Source organism: Corythoichthys intestinalis, chromosome 7 (genome assembly GCF_030265065.1).
Source record: "Corythoichthys intestinalis isolate RoL2023-P3 chromosome 7, ASM3026506v1, whole genome shotgun sequence".
NCBI classification, from domain to species: Eukaryota; Metazoa; Chordata; class Actinopteri; order Syngnathiformes; family Syngnathidae; genus Corythoichthys; species Corythoichthys intestinalis.
This window is the reverse complement of record NC_080401.1, coordinates 43,284,883-43,302,051: the sequence shown is the minus strand read 5'-3', so window position 1 is coordinate 43,302,051 and position 17,169 is coordinate 43,284,883. Positions and strand designations below refer to the sequence as shown.

Below are 17,169 nucleotides of genomic sequence, written 5' to 3'. Positions count from 1 at the left end.
ACATGACTAAGGTAATAAAACAATTATTACAAATAAGTATCATTTCCCTTTAATTTAATGAATCCAACCGGCGGCGCAATATTAATTTCAAGCAGCAATTTCCCGTGCAATTAAAGCCTGCTTGATGTGAGGATGGAATATGGATATGAAGTTTGAATGCGGGCTGATATGAGAATTATGAGTGATGACAGGGGGCACCAGATGACCCCGTTTGGACGCTGAGGGGCTTTGCTTGTAACAAAACAGGCCAGATAAAACCTGGTTCATGCAAACATCACACTAATAAGAAGAAAAGGACAATAAGAGCAAGAGAAATGAAATTAGACAAGAAAACAACATTGAATGAAAGACAATCGTGTGTTCATAATGAAACAGACAAAAGGAGGAAAATAGTGTAGGAGATATTGATATCTTACAAAATGGTGTGTGAGATATTTATTTTTTGCAAATATTTGGAGTGCGAGTGAGGTGAGAGGCTCTCAGCGCAGCTCCATTTCAGCTTGCAATAAACATGCAAATGCCTGCAGGCTACCAAAAACTAAACAAAATAGGAGAGCTGATTCCTCTACGTGACTTCTGAAAGCAAAAATGTATATGACTGAGGCTACACTTTGAATTGTGCTAACAGTAACATTTAAAACCTATACGAGACCACACTGCTTCCACGAGAAACGCGCTGCAAAGGGGCTCTGTGTTTTCAGGTGGCAATAAAGAGATACAGGCTGTCAGGAGCAAATGATTTATCCCGACGTGTGTACGCCGGAGAGAAGCTTTTACTGACCGTTTTACATGAAAGAACTCTGCCAGCGACATGATGAATATGGCGGCCCAGGGAGCCGGCTTCTACTCGTAAAATGGATCTGTTGCGCTTCCTTGTGTCTTGTCAGGGTTTGCTGTTTGAGCGAATGGCAAATTTCCAGATTTGGGAAAACTAAAAAGGTTCCAAGCAAGGCGACGAGTTGCCATTTTGCTAAGACACAAGGATTTTACTGGATACTCCAGTTGAAATGGAATTGACATTTATTGCTGTCAATGTCAGCGAATGAGTTAAAGGGTCTCGCTAATGCATCATATATTGGCACCTATTTCATAGTTCTGGAGTTATGTCTATAGATTATTTTCTACCTAGCTACATGGGCTTGGTGAACTCATTGTTTGCTTGCGTCGTTGAAAAAGAGTTACAGTGTATCACAAAAGTGAGTACACCCCTCGCATTTTTGCAGATATTTAAGTATATCTTTTCATGGGACAACGCTGACAAAATGACACTTTGACACAATGAAAAGTAGTCTGTGTGCAGATTATATAAAAGAGTTGATTTATTTTCCCCTCAAAAAAACTCAAAATATAGCCATTAATATCGAAACCCCTGGCAACAAAAGTCAGTACACCCCTTAGAAACTACATCCCTAAATGTCCAAATTGAGTACTGCTTGTCATTTTCACTCCAAAATGTCATGCGACTCGTTACAGGAGTGCTATCAGCATTGCTGCAGAGATTGAAGAGGTGTGTGTGTGTGTGTGTGTGGGGGTGGTCATTCCCAACACCATGCTTGACTGTAGGCACGACACACTTATCTTTGTACTCCTCACCTGGTCGCCGCCACACATGCTTGAGACCATCGGAACCCAACAAATTAATCTTCGTCTCATCAGACCATAGGACATGGTTCCAGTAATCCATATGCTTTGTTGACATGTCTTCAGTAAACTGTTTGCGGGCTTTCTTGTCTACCGTCTTCAGAAGAGGCTTCCTCCTGGGGTGACAGCCATGCACACTAATTTGATGTAGAGTATGGCGTATGTTCTGAGCACTAACAGGCTGACCCCCCACCTCTTCAATCTCTGCAGCAATGCTGACAGCACTCCTGTAACAAGTCAAATGACATTTTGGAGGGAAAATGACAAGCAGTACTCAATTTGGACATTTAGAGATGTACGTAGTTCCCATGCAGTGTACTCACTTTTGTTGCCAGGGCTTTAGATATTAATGGTTATATTTTGAGTTATTTTAACCCCTTCTTGCCAAATGTATCACATTTGATACACTTAGAATTTCATGATTTTGAGACTAATTCAGAATTTTATAATTTAAGCTGAAACAACTGTTGCGTTTGATAGAATAATATGTCTACATGCTGCCATAGCAGATTCATAGCGCATTAAGCCCCAGAACTATTTTTAATTTGTCCGTTTTACCCTGAAAACCCCCGTTCACAGGCGTCGCGCATCCGCCTTTGTTCTGCACTGCTGATAGCACTCCTGTAACGAGTCACATGACATTTTGGAGTGAAAATGACATGTCAACAAAGCACGCTCGCTTTTGTTGCCAGGGGTTTAGATATTAAGGGCTATATTTTGAGTTATTTTGAGGGGAAAATAAATTAACTCTATTATATAAGCTGCACACAGACTACTTTTCATTGCGTCAAAGTGTCATTTTGGCAGTGTTGTCCCATAAAAAGATATACTTAAATAAATGCAGAAATGCGAGGGGTGTACTCACTTTTGTGATACACTGTATGTGTAATTCATAGACTTCACTAACAGTTGATGGGACACGGGGCTCGGAGCCGATACGTAGGGGGCCTATTTTCAAAAACCTAATATTCAAATATTTTCAAAACCATAGCCACTAGCTACCTCAAACCCAAACAGGCACCTCCCTTAAGCATATATGAGTCTCCATGAGCAGCGACATCAAAAAATTCCAAGTCTTTTCCTCATAAAATCCCAATTATTATTATTATTATTTTTTTAATACAAGTATTACATAACTCAAAGTGACTGTGACACAAAAAAGTATGTTTATTTTATATTACACACAATATTTTATGCTCCTGAAATGGACTAGTTGGATGTGTGCAGAAAACCATCCATCTGTCCGTCTGTCCGTCCGTCCATCCATCCATCCATTTTCTCCCGTTTATCCAGTCGCGGGGCCAGCAGCTTCAGCAGGGAAGCCCAGACTTCTGATCGATATATTTATTCAATTTTGTGAATCCTGTGCCTCGAAAATTAGGGAGTTCCGGCCAACGTCTCGGATTGAGGAAGAAGGCGGATGTGACATGAATGAGTGACATCATCTTCACTATACAGCCATACTGTTGTATGAGAAGGACTGCGGATTCATCTGATTTTGCGGACTAATTTGTTTATTTTTCTCATCACACCAGCCCAAAGTGCTGCTGGCTTTTGTTAGGGAGAGTGGTGTGAACCTTTTTGGGTTTCTTTGTTGTGTTTTTCTTGTTCTTAATCTTCCTCCTCCTCCAAATACGAGTCAAACATATATTGCTGTATGCCACAGGCTTCCTCTGGATCGACAATATCACTTGAAAGATCTAGACTTGAACCAGAATCGCTGAAAAACGCTGCCTCCAGCATTGGGCTCAAAGCTAAATCCGCTAAAATCGCTTATTATCTGACGTCATCACCAATACGGAGGCGGCAAAGCGCTATTATGACAGGAGGAGCTAAATGGCAGATTTATTTCTGCACTTTGCCAAATTGTTGTATATAGTCAAATCGTCACAAAATATGATTTTAATGCCAATGATAATGCTATTTAAGTTTTTTTGATCATGTAACAGGTACTTTAAAATGGCTATAAAATTCTCAAATTTTACACTAGATGCACAAAAATCACCAAATGCAGAGATAATCACTTACAGTGCCTTGCAAAAGTATTCGGCCCCCTTGAATCTTGCAACCTTTCGCCACATTTCAGGCTTCAAACATAAAGATATGAAATTTAATTTTTTTGTAAAGAATCAACAACAAGTGGGACACAATCGTGAAGTGGAACAACATTTATTGGATAATTTAAACTTTTTTAACAAATAAACAACTGAAAAGTGGGGCGTGCAATATTATTCGGCCCCTTTACTTTCAGTGCAGCAAACTCACTCCAGAAGTTCAGTGAGGATCTCTGAATGATCCAATGTTGTCCTAAATGACCGATGATGATAAATAGAATCCACCTGTGTGTAATCAAGTCTCCGTATAAATGCACCTGCTCTGTGATAGTCTCAGGGTTCTGTTTAAAGTGCAGAGAGCATTATGAAAACCAAGGAACACACCAGGCAGGTCCGAGATACTGTTGTGGAGAAGTTTAAAGCTGGATTTGGATACAAAAAGATTTCCCAAGCTTTAAACATCTCAAGGAGCACTGTGCAAGCCATCATATTGAAATGGAAGGAGCATCAGACCACTGCAAATCTACCAAGACCCGGCCGTCCTTCCAAACTTTCTTCTCAAACAAGGAGAAAACTGATCAGAGATGCAGCCAAGAGGCCCATGATCACTCTGGATGAACTGCAGAGATCTACAGCTGAGGTGGGAGAGTCTGTCGATAGGACAACAATCAGTCGTACACTGCACAAATCTGGCCTTTATGGAAGAGTGGCAAGAAGAAAGCCATTTCTCAAAGATATCCATAAATAGTCTCGTTTAAAGTTTGCCACAAGCCACCTGGGAGACACACCAAACATGTGGAAGAAGGTGCTCTGGTCAGATGAAACCAAAATTGAACTTTTTGGCCACAATGCAAAACGATATGTTTGGCGTAAAAGCAACACAGCTCATCACCCTGAACACACCATCCCCACTGTCAAACATGGTGGTGGCAGCATCATGGTTTGGGCCTGCTTTTCTTCAGCAGGGACAGGGAAGATGGTTAAAATTGACAGGAAGATGGATGCAGCCAAATACAGGAACATTCTGGAAGAAAACCTGTTGGTATCTGCACAAGACCTGAGACTGGGACGGAGATTTATCTTCCAACAGGACAATGATCCAAAACATAAAGCCAAATCTACAATGGAATGGTTAAAAAATAAACGTATCCAGGTGTTAGAATGGCCAAGTCAAAGTCCAGACCTGAATCCAATCGAGAATCTGTGGAAAGAGCTGAAGACTGCTGTTCACAAACACTCTCCATCCAACCTCACTGAGCTCGAGCTGTTTTGCAAGGAAGAATGGGCAAGAATGTCAGTCTCTCGATGTGCAAAACTGATAGAAACATACCCCAAGCGACTTGCAGCTGTAATTGGAGCAAAAGGTGGCGCTACAAAGTATTAACGCAAGGGGGCCGAATAATATTGCACGCCCCACTTTTCAGTTTTTTATTTGTTAAAAAAGTTTAAATTAAATTATCCAATAAATTTTGTTCCACTTCATGATTGTGTCCCACTTGTTGTTGATTCTTGACAAAAAATTAAAATTTTATATCTTTATGTTTGAAGCCTGAAATGTGGCGAAAGGTTGAAAGGTTCAAGGGGGCCGAATACTTTTGCAAGGCACTGTATATTTTCAGGACCTATAGCAATATTCAACATATCATATAAATTTTTGCCCAGAATAGTGACTTGTTTTTTTTAATTTTTAATAAAAAAAAAAAAAAAAAAATTATTCATTTATTTAGTTTAGTTTTCAACACCTAATAAATAACTCAATTTTCACATCAGAAACGTATTACTTGAGGAAAGCCTGGAGCATGCATTTTTCTATATACAATCACAAATTATTTAGGTTGATTCCGATGTTACTATTCCCTCAGCACGTCTTGCAGGCTATCTGGCCCTCGTCGTTTTTAGATTGAAATGTTACATAAAATAAAACACGTTTATGTATGGACACAGAATTGTTTAAATTACCTGTTTTTTTTGTCCAAAATGGGAAGTTGGCCAAAAGTGACCTGATTATTTGAATGTAATTGTGCTATTCTGTATGGATAAAAAAATACAACATGGCGGCCATCACAAAGCAAAGAGCTTTTTAATTGGAAAATGCTTGTAAATAAATGTGTACATCATAAAATTTCTATAGATATGAACATACAGTAGTGTAGATTCTTGGTTAAAAAAAACAACAACGGAAAAACGGGCGGTTATCATTCATTTTATATAAATATTTCAAGCTAAAATTAAGCACATTTTTTCTATTCAATTTTTTTCATTTCAAAGTGCATGCATGGGGCTCTTTTATATAATAATTTGAATCCTCGACCAAATCACTCTTGAGACTCTCCTAACAACACATCCCAAAAATGCTAAACGAACTTGTCACCTCACGGCATAAATGTGCAACACGAATATGATGTAAACAATTCATGCGGACTTTGCGAAAAACAGCAGGAGCGACGACTATCCGTCGTTGCAATGGCACAGCTACGAAACGGCTTGCACCATAGCAGCTCTGACCTATCGCTGGAACCCTCCAGAATGAAGGAAAAATACCCACATTCATTCATGGACCCACACAAATCCATATTCTGTTGCACATCTCAATAGGTGGCTGCACTCAGCTCGAATGAGCACCCGCGCTGGCCTGACACACGTCTTTCTCAGTCCCAAAACACTGAGCACGTGTGACTCGAGACCAAAACAGGAAGTAACTATGAGCAGTTACCATAGAAATGAACATTTTCTATTCAAAATACTCTTCGTAAATGACAACAATATTCTTCATTCTACAAACATTATGAGGTAATAACAAAATAGTAATGCACAGACACTAAGGAAACTAACTTTAATTAGATTACTGATTTGGAAAAATGAACGCGTTAGATTGCTCCCGAAATTTCTATAGATATGAACATAGAACATTCTAGATTCTTGGTTAAAAAACAACAAACAAACAAACAAAAAAAAACGGGCAGTTATGATTCTTTCTACGTAAATATTTCAAGCTAAAATTACGCAAATTTTTTCCATGCATTTTTTTCACAACGTTTCAAAGTCCATGCATGGGGCTCCTTTATACAATAATTTGAATCCTCGACCAAATCACTCTTGAGACACTCCTGCCTGCTTGTATGTGTCAAACATTGGTCCTTTTTCCACCTAAATCCGGCGTTTGAACGCAGCGTGTGTTTGAGTGAAATTGTACTTGCAGTACTTATTCAGGATTTACCTTAGGTTTTTGGGTTGTGGAACAAATATGTATAGTATGTATATAGTATTCTTACGTACGACCATTTCGACTTACAACCCAGGTCCATGAATGAATTAAATTCGTATGTAGAGGTACCAATGTAATTATAAATAAAATACAAATTTATTTATTAAAAATTTAAAATTCAAAACATAAATTTAAACAAATTGTAATAAATAAGAATGATGAAATGAACTCAAGCAAGTATGGACAATTTTTATTTGGCGCTGAGAATTGTGTTTATTCATCGTTTTTGTTTTGTTTTATAAAGCTCTTGTGATCTTGGCTGCTATTGACGGCGATAAATGTCCAATCCATTTCAACTGAGAGGGGCTGGAAGCAATCAATTGATGGATTTGTTATCAACTGATCGATTCCAGCCCCTCCCAGTTAAAATATATTGGAAGTCTATTGCCATCATTAGGTGTTTTTAATATCAATGTCCCTCTTGTACTAACCAACACAACACATACTTTGTGACCTGGGCTGGCAGTGAATGACTTAAGCCAATGATAACATTTGATGAGATGTTTTGTATCGTGACCACTGTCTCTGAAAGGGTTAAACGCAGAAAATCGCACATTTCATAGGTGCTACTATTTTATGAATATAAATATCAGAACAGTTTCAACAATATTTTTTAATTTCATTGATTTTTAATGTTGAGTGGTCCTCAAACAGGTGCAGTGAGGCTTGCAACTGCCTGGAAATCAAGATGCGATGGTTTCTATACTTAAGTGGAGATGGGCCAGCTGCTAAAATGGAGCCCTATGATTTTATACACAATACACAAATAATAGAGTTCTACTGTTTACTTATCAAGTAATTGGCTGCAATCAATGGCAATAGATTTTTATTTGAGCTAGAACAGGAGGCATTGAGGGTGACATACATCCATATATTTTGATTGTGAGACAAACCCAGTGAGTTGATATAGAAATAAAGTAATTGATGAGGTTATCAAGCCTCTGGTTGAAGTAAATGGAGATGCTAGGGATTGAACCCAGGACCTCATACATGCGAAGCATGCGCTCTACCACTGAGCTACATCCCCCTTCTTCAACCTCATCAGAGTCGAATAATTTTACCTGATTTGATGTCTTCTTCGGACAGTCATGTTTGTAAATCTCACTGGAACAGCACCAAACAAAAGTTCCAGCAGCATCACCTTGTCAAGAGTCAAGAATCTGCATTGGACAAGGTGTCAAGAGTCAAGAATTGGAAGCCTGAAGAGCACACTGGTGAGTGGGGGTGGGTGCAGCACATCACATGACTGACACGACTAAACACTGCTACAATGCAGGCTAACTACACATAAAATAGGAAAATGTCACACATTGTAAACATTTGAAGGAAGCAATGGCCATAGGCGGAGTTTTAGTTTTGTGGCAGGGGGGCAAAACATGTTGATGACCCCGAGATGCGGTGTCAGCAATAAAATTAACTTACAAGATATATGTTCAGTTAGTAGCTTAGATAATGCTCGGAAATACAGGCATCCCAGCTGTGTGTGTGTGTGGGTGTGCATGCTTGTATGAACGCGCATGTTTTTCTGTGGAGAAGTAGACGCCGATTTTTGCGTTCCACGTTCAAGTTTTTCCAATCACATTCCCTTGCAAAACATAAGCAGGCAGGCAAAACAGGAGACTGCATCCTTTTTTTTTAATTTGAAAAATTAGGTTTTAAAAAAATTACATATACAGTGGGGAGAACAAGTATTTGATACCCTGCCAATTAAACCCATTGGCAGTGTATCAAATACTTGTTCTCCCCACTGTACATCTTGTTTCTTCTCCCATGAGGTGGTTTTGGCTAAGCAAAGCAAATGACCGTATCTAAGGTGCTAATCACATGATCTGTTTGAAAATTAATTTTGACCCATTACAAAAATATTATTTTTGTTCCTTTCATTCATTTTTGTTGTTTGTTTTATTGCTTTACAACTTTTATAGACAACATTTTACCGGCAAAGTCAATTTTAAATTCATATACTGTATTGGAAAGACAATTACATGCAATGACATGTTCGGCCACCGGGGGGGTGGGAGGGAGAACCATGGCGCGTATGGCTATGGCGCATTTTCGTCTCATCAGATGAAAACGAGCATTCGTCGCGTTATGTTTTATGGACCGTTTACATGGTGACGCTGCAACACCAAGACTATGTCAACATTGGACAGCTAATTTTCCCAAGGGTGTTTTGGCGACTATTTTTATACCTGGCGCATTTACGTTCAAGGTGCTTTTAAGTCCCCCCGCTTCTGCAAGGTATGCCTGCATTTGTGCAAACTACGCATGCGTTGAAAGGAGAAGCCTCATACGTATGTTACGTCATCGCCCGCACACAACTCATTACTTGCTAGCGGGAAATTTCGAAATTACTACACCTCTAGACCAGAGGTCGGGAAATCCGTTTTGTGATCACTGTTTTTTTCGTGAACGCAATTGAATGCATCACGCAGGAGCGAAAGTGAAGGGAGAGCACACTCTGCTTTCACGAGCTGTCGCGGAGTTGTGATTGAAATAAATCTTTAGAAACCAACGAAAGCCTGACATCGTTACTTGGGATGTTACAATTGATGCTCAGTTGCACTCTCACCACTTGGAAAATAACAAATAGAAACATATGGTGTGGCGCTGCGTATATTTCCTGGAAGCCGCAACCAGGAGTGCTTGTGCATAACAGTCCCGACAGTTTTGACAGGCAAAAATGTCATGAAAAGTGACACACTGATTGTGTGCTCTATGACTGGGGGTACCACGCAGTTCACTTTTCGCGTTTTAATTTTCCTCTACGTATTTTCATATACTCATGTTCTGTCGGCAATGAGTTGAGAGCGGCGAGCCCCGTCGCTGGCTGATCTCAGACAACGCTGGAGACAAGCTCTGTAAAAAACGCTCATCTCCGCATCATCCGCAATGGAAGGACCACAAATGGGCAGTGAATTAAAGCATATTATTGTGACGTACTTTTAAGTTTCAAGATAAATGTGTGGAAAAGATAGCAGGAGCGGGAATGCCACGTCGTGATCGTCCGCCTCCATTGTTTACAGTGCCGTCACGTCGCACTAAAAATGGCGACTGCATGATGTCACTTCCTTAGTATCCGATTGTTGTACGGAGACAGCAGTCCATATTAAGCGGTGGGTAATGGTGCCCGCCTACATTATCCATGCAAGAACTAATCTGGAAAATAGGCATACTAGTGTAGCCGACATGCCGAAAAGTCCAACTAATTACACGTTTACGGCCATTATCCGTCCTAGTGTAGACATAGCCCAAGATGCAACAGTTGTGTTGCGGAATGGCCTCGCCTTTACATGGTGACGGCAAAAACGGGAGGCGAAGATGCAAAATTTTGATTCCGGCCTCCGAAGCAGAATGATTCGATTGCGGGGATTGCTCTGCAACCATATGCATGGAACGCTCTCGCTTCGTCACTGTCGCTGCTAATAAACATTCAAAACAGCAAACATGGCGGATCGGTGGCTTTAATTGAATGTTTTTTATAATACCGTATTGGCCCGAATATAAGACGGTGTTTTTTGCATTGAAAAAAGACTGAAAAAGAGGTGGTTGTTTTATATTCGCAGTCTAGACATTATACACATTCACTACGCTAGATGGCGCCAGATATCATTGAAGCGATGTTCTGTCATGACAGATCTCAGCTACTCACAAGTTTAACCAGTTTGCATTGTTTTATTGCAATGTTTTTCCTTATTCATATATGTTTCAAGACTACAGTTATTTAGATTTCACTTTGATGGTTAATGCAGTTATTGCAATTTTGTTGTTTTATCACAATAGATTGGTTTATTTACATTTCAAAAACCAGAAGCCATTCATTTACGAATGTGATTGCACTTTAATTTACATATTTTAATGTTCAGATATTAAGATTTGAATTGAGGCAAAATAACATGCTTTTCTCTCTCAAATATATTGTTATAATCATTTGTTTCGGATGTACTGTAAATATTTTCTGTGTAAAAATTAATTTGGTGTTCAAAAAGTATTTTTTCAAACATGAGTTTTGAAAAAGAGGGGGTCATCTTATAATCAGGGCTGTCTTATATTCGGGCCAATACGGTATTTTTAATTCAAAACTATTTTATTTATTTTCGCGTTTTTTGTGCTCTTTGAAAGAAAAAAACGCATTTGAGTTGATTTTTTTTTCTAATTGACAAACAACATCATACAATCATTTAAACTTGTAATGAACAGCAATCGTACAAGAAATACAAGAGAAAAATTAAAGATACAGAAAAAAAACATGGATAAATCTGCAAAATAAATCACCATTGCTTCGAGTGGGCGGGTGTGTCTTCCGGGCTGTGGAGGTTGTTATCAAGGAAGTGCATCATTGGCTGTCGCCTTGTAAAACTGCACTGCTCTCTATGTAAACGGCCTCTTAGTCTCCCAAGACCGTTTTTAGCTCGTTGTCATCATGAAAACAATTTGTTCATCCACAAAATATTTCCATTACAGTCTTTGTTGACGACAACAACAATGATACAGACATAAAGTAGTGCTGCATAAGATTGCAACTGTTCACAAGTACAGTTCTTTTCATTGTATAGTTGTAAAACTGAAAAGCATATCTTTGTTGCACTGATTATATCTTCAAGCGAGCGTGCGCGAGCGAGTAAAAGAGCATCTTCTCGATAGAATAAATGCTGCAACATGGAGGCTCTGTCATCTGAGCCTGTATATACAGTCATGTAGCAGAAAGATGTATAGCCTCACTCTGTGAGTGTGTATGTGTGTGTGAGTATGTGGGGGGGAGTTATTGTGAGAAGAGCTGGCATCAGCGAGCGCTTTCCTGCAGTCATCACTAACAAAGGAGGCCTACCTCTCTCTACCTCTCTCTCTCGCTCTCTGTCTGTCTGTCCGTGCTTTGTTCACATATCGTCTCAGCCCAGCGCCTAGGAATGTGTGTGCGTGTGTGTATATGTGTGTGCGCAAGAAGAAGAAGGGGTGGCGGAGGATGAAGAGGCCCCGCAAAGGAGGAGCCAGACAAGCTGAAGGTAGTTAGTTGGCCTTTTCCCCGCAGGAAAGCACACAAGAACCTCGAAGGGTATTTTATGCCCCAAACATAAAAATGGCCCTTTTTACAGCTTTGTTGGAGTCAACTGCAGACGCCACGTGGGATATACAAACACAGGCGTAACCATTTCACAAGTTCACAAATTGTTCATGTGTTAGCTAACTTTTATGAAACTAATCATCCTCTCAAATTCAATTGGTCAGTGGCCCAAAAATCCAGAGTGATCGCCTTTGCTTTGACTTGTGAGCAAAAAATAAGAGAGCTGTATGGTAGCAATGAAAGCAACTCACTTCACAACAAGCAAGTGTTGTTTTTGTCAACAATGACGATAATGTAAATATTTCGTCAACGAACAATTTTTTCATGATGATGACGTGACGATGATAGGCTAAAAACAGGGGTTGGGAGACTAGAACATAAGGAGACAAATGCCAGTTTTTGTCTGACGAGATGACATTGAGACGAGAATGTGACATAGTTTCGACATACAGTATGTTCACGACACGTGACATTTTTGTATTGTACGTGGAGAACATCAGCTGGTATCGTAGCAGTGTCGGTTAGGGTTGCCAACTCCCTGAAAAGAAAAAATAATAAGGGACACCTCATTGGTAGAGCCAACCGGCCTGATGACCTTCACCCTTTAATATTTTTTTGTATGTGAAAAGTGATTTTTCAATCATAATTAATAATAAGATGAGAAATTTCCTCAAACATGAATTTATTAGATGCACATTTGAGTGATGTAAGTGCATGGAAAAACAGCAATTATCAGCAATGAATTTTTAGTTTTTCTCAGTTGCTTTGGTACGTTTCTCAGACCAGAACTGAAATTCTCAAAACTACTTGTTCAATCCTCGCAACATAGTATCACTTGTGCACATCAAAAAACCAGTTTCTCATTTGTTAGAGCAAGTTGCAGATGTTTTTGTGCATCCATGAAAATGATTTTTTACAATTCTCTACTGTTTCCTACATTATTAGTTGCATCTGTCATGAGGGTCAAAATGGATGATCATAGGTCTCTATAGACCACACTCACCAACGTCACACAATGAATTGTCGCTGTATCCGGCCACCATATTGTCCGTCATTGTTTATCCGTATTCTCAACGGTTTCAATTTGTCGTGCAATTTATAGTGCAATTCATGGAAGCCCCGGTGCTTTCAGACGCTGTAAACTCATTGGATGCGTTGCATAAAAGGCGTTAAGTGGAAAAGCTTCGGTCGATCCATTCGCCAGATCCATATTTGATGCCTAAATCGATATTTTTCGACCCGCTGTCTCTGCCTGACATCTGCTACCCTGATATTTACAACTATCTTGTCCACAGAAACTCAGCGTATTCTCACGAAAGTTTGAAAAACTTTAACAGCAGCACTATAAGCAACATTACCCCGTGTGACCCTTTACTTTCAATTTTCTAAAATGGCGACAATCAATAAAAAAAAAAAGTTGACTGCGATGGCCGACGCTTCAAGGATAGGTGGATATTGGACTATTTCTTCAATAAAATACGCATCAACTGTGTCTGCCTCATTTGCAAAGAGACAGTCGCTGTTTTCGAAGAGTTCGATGTGACGCAATATTACCAAACAAGACACGCTAACATGTACAACATTACAGGGAAGATACGCAGCGAGAAATTAAAGCAAATTGAAGCTAGTTTAATTTCACAGCTGCAGTATTTCGCAAGAGCCCGAGTGTCGAAAGAAAACGCCACAAAGACGAGATTGTTGAAATTATGAATTAAAAAAAAAATAATAATAAAGCAAATGTGGCACACAGAAGGGCTTGCTAAAATTTGTTTAAATATATTGTTCTATGTAAATCAGCCAAGGTAGCCCCCCGCATTTTTACCACACCAAATCTGGCCCCCTTTGCAAAAGGTTTGGACACACCTGTTTAACTGATGCTCCGTAGACGAGGCCAGCTTCTTTCACTTGGTACCAGCTAAATATTATTAAAAAAATAATGATGGTGGAAGAAATAAGCATCTTGAATTTGAAACTGTATTTTGTCGGCGCTTAGCCTCGCAATGATCTTAATTGTGGTTGTCAGCCCAAAACCCTCTAAATATATATTAAATGCATCTTACCAGATATAAAATGACTACTACATAATCTGTGATGATCGTTTGGAGCCCAGTTTTCTCGTCGAATTGCAGCAGTCCATCTTGCTCTCCTCTCCGAGTCTCTCGGAATACGGTAAAGCTTCAAGTCTCTCCGTCTATCTTCTCTGTTACTGCAACCAACCGCCACACACACCTTCACCATTTTGATTATTAATGTTAACGAGCAGAAAAACACGCCATAATAGGAGGAATTTACGTAGCGGTAATGCGTACACACGACGAGTTGACAGACAATATGGCGCGGAGGCGTGGTTGTGACATCATGTGAGTGGGGTCTATTGAATAGTCACCACCCACAACATTTAGTCATTATTTCATTGCATAAGTCTTTACATGCAAAATGCATAAGCATGTTGCATACCTGTCAAGTTGCACGGTTTTGGCGAAATTTGTACATGTGAGCACTGATTTTTAAATGTGTACGCCATACGTTATAGAATCTACGTTTTTCGTGCATTCCGTTTTTTTTTCTCCGTTCGGATTTTGTCACCGTTTCGGCAAGGAGACAGGACTAAGGTAAGCATACAAGCAGGCAGGTGTGTCTCAAGAGTGAGTTGGTCGTGGATTCAAGGTAATTATTATATTAAATAGCACCATGCAAGCTCTTTGAAAAAAAAAAAAAATCTATGGATAAAATTAGTGTGACTTTGGCTTGAAATATTTATGTAAAATGAATGATAGCTGCCCGTTTTTTTTTTCTTTTTCTGCTTTTAACCAAGAATCTCGACCAGGGATGTCCAAACGTTTTGCAAAGTGGGCCATATATGGTGTGGTAAAAATGTGGGGGGGTGACCTTGGCTGAGGTTCTTTACGTACAACAACAACAATATATTTAAACAAATTTTAACAAGCCATTCTGTTTCACATTTGTTTTTTTATTATAATTTCAATAGTCTTAAGCATGTGTTTTGGTTCATTTGAAACATGCATATCACATGCAGTTGAATATTCACTGAACTTTTTTTTCTTAAACAAACTAGCTTCAAGTTGCTTCAATTTCTCGTAGCATTCCTTCCCTGCAATCTCGTTGTACACGTGAGCGTGTCTTGTTTGGTAATGTCGCTTGACATTGAAGTCTTTAAAAACAGCCACTGTCTCCTGGCAAATGGGGCAGATAAAGTTGTTGCGTATTTCAGTGAAGAAATAGTCCAATTTCCACCTACCCTTGAAGCGCCGGCCCTCACAGTCAACTTTCCTTTTTTGTTTAATGTCGCCATTTTAGAAAATTGGGGGTAAAGCGTCACACGCAGTAATGCTACTCAGAGTGCTGCTGCCCTCTAGTAGATAAATAAGGAACAGCATTTAGTGTAAACTACTTCATATGCTGCTCAATTTAATTAAGTCTATGTGCGGGCCAGACGTTATGGGTTTTATGACAGAGGCTGCGGGCCGGATGAGATTTGACCACGGGCCGCATGTGGCCCCCGGGCCGGACTTTGGACATGCCTGATCTAGACTGTTTTACGTTCATATCTATAGAAATTCCGCGATTTAAGCATTTATTTACAAGAATTTTCAACTTAAAAGCTCTTTGTTTCGTGACGGCCGCCATCTTGGATTACACAATATTGTAACTTTTCTTTGAAATATTTACGTAAAATGAACGATAACTGCCCGTTTTTTGCCTTTAACCAACAATCTAGACTGTTTTACGTTCATATCTACAGAAATTCCGCGATTTAAGCATTTATTTACAAGAATTTTCAACTTAAAAAGCTGTTTCGTGACGGCCCCCATGTTGGGTTACACAATATTGTAACTTTGGCTTTAAATATTTACGTAAAATGAACGATAGCTGCCTGTTTTTTGCATTTAAGCATGAATCTAGACTGCTTTACGCTCATATCTATAGGGATTCCATGATTTAAGCATTTATTTACAAGAATTTTCAACTTAAAAAGCTCTTTGTTTTGTGACGGCCGCCATGTTGAATTACACAATACCGTAACTTTGGCTTGAAATAGTTACGTAAAATGAACGATAACTGCCCGCTTTTTGCTTTTAACCAAGAATCTAGACTGTTTTACATTAATAGCTATAGAAATTCCGCGATTTAAGCATTTATTTACAAGAATTTTCAACTTAAAAAACTCTTTTTTTCGTGACGGCCGCCATGTTGGATTACACAATGTTTTAACTTTTGCTTTAAATATTTACGTAAAATGTACCATAGCTGCCCGTTTTTTTATGCTTTCAACCAAGAATCTAGACTGTTTTACGTTCATATCGATGGAAATTCTGCGATTTAAGAATTTATGTACAGGAATTTTCAACTTAAAAAGCTCGTTGTTTCGTGACTGCTGACATGTTGGATTACACAATACCATAACGTTGGCTTGAAATATTGACATAAAATGAACGACAACTGCCCGTTTTTTGCTTATCACCAAGAATATAGACTGTTTTACGTTCATATCTATAGAAATTCCGTGATTTAAGTATTTATTTACAAGAATTTTCAACTTTAAAAGCTAGTTGTTTAGTGACGGCTGCCATGTTGGATTACACAATATTGTAACTTTTGCTTAAAATATTGATGTAAAATGAATGATAACTGCCCGTTTTTTGCTTATGACCAAGAATATAGACTGTTTTACGTTCATATTTATAGAAATTCCGCGATTTAAGCATTTATTTACAAGAATTTTGAACTCAAAAAACTCTTTGTTTTGTGACGGCCGCCATGTTGGATTTTGTATCTCTACACAATAGCGGAATTCCCCCTAACTAAGTTAATAGCACCTAATAGCAAATTTTGCTTTTGTTGGGTAAAATAAAGATTATTCTGCATGTCTTTTTTTCAGTATTAAGTTTCTGACGTGAAAATTAAGTGATTTATTAGCTGTGCACTAAACTTGAATTAAATTAAAAAAGAATTAAATTGTATTTTTGGGCAAAAACTTATAAATTAAATATTACTATTGATCCTTATTCCTGAAAATATAGGTGATTATTTCTGCATTTGGATATTTTTGTGAATCTAGCTTAAATTTGGAAATTTTATAGCCATTTTAGGTTTTGTTATACTAGTATAAAAAAAATAATTAATCT

At 38.8% G+C, this 17,169-nt stretch overlaps 1 non-coding gene across 1 annotated transcript; it reads right to left on the bottom strand.

The window, feature by feature from the left end:
* Window positions 1-7,915: 7,915 nt before the first annotated feature.
* Window positions 7,916-7,987, bottom strand: trnaa-cgc (transfer RNA alanine (anticodon CGC)). Its single transcript has one exon. It is a non-coding gene; the product is annotated as a tRNA-Ala (tRNA).
* Window positions 7,988-17,169: the final 9,182 nt, after the last annotated feature.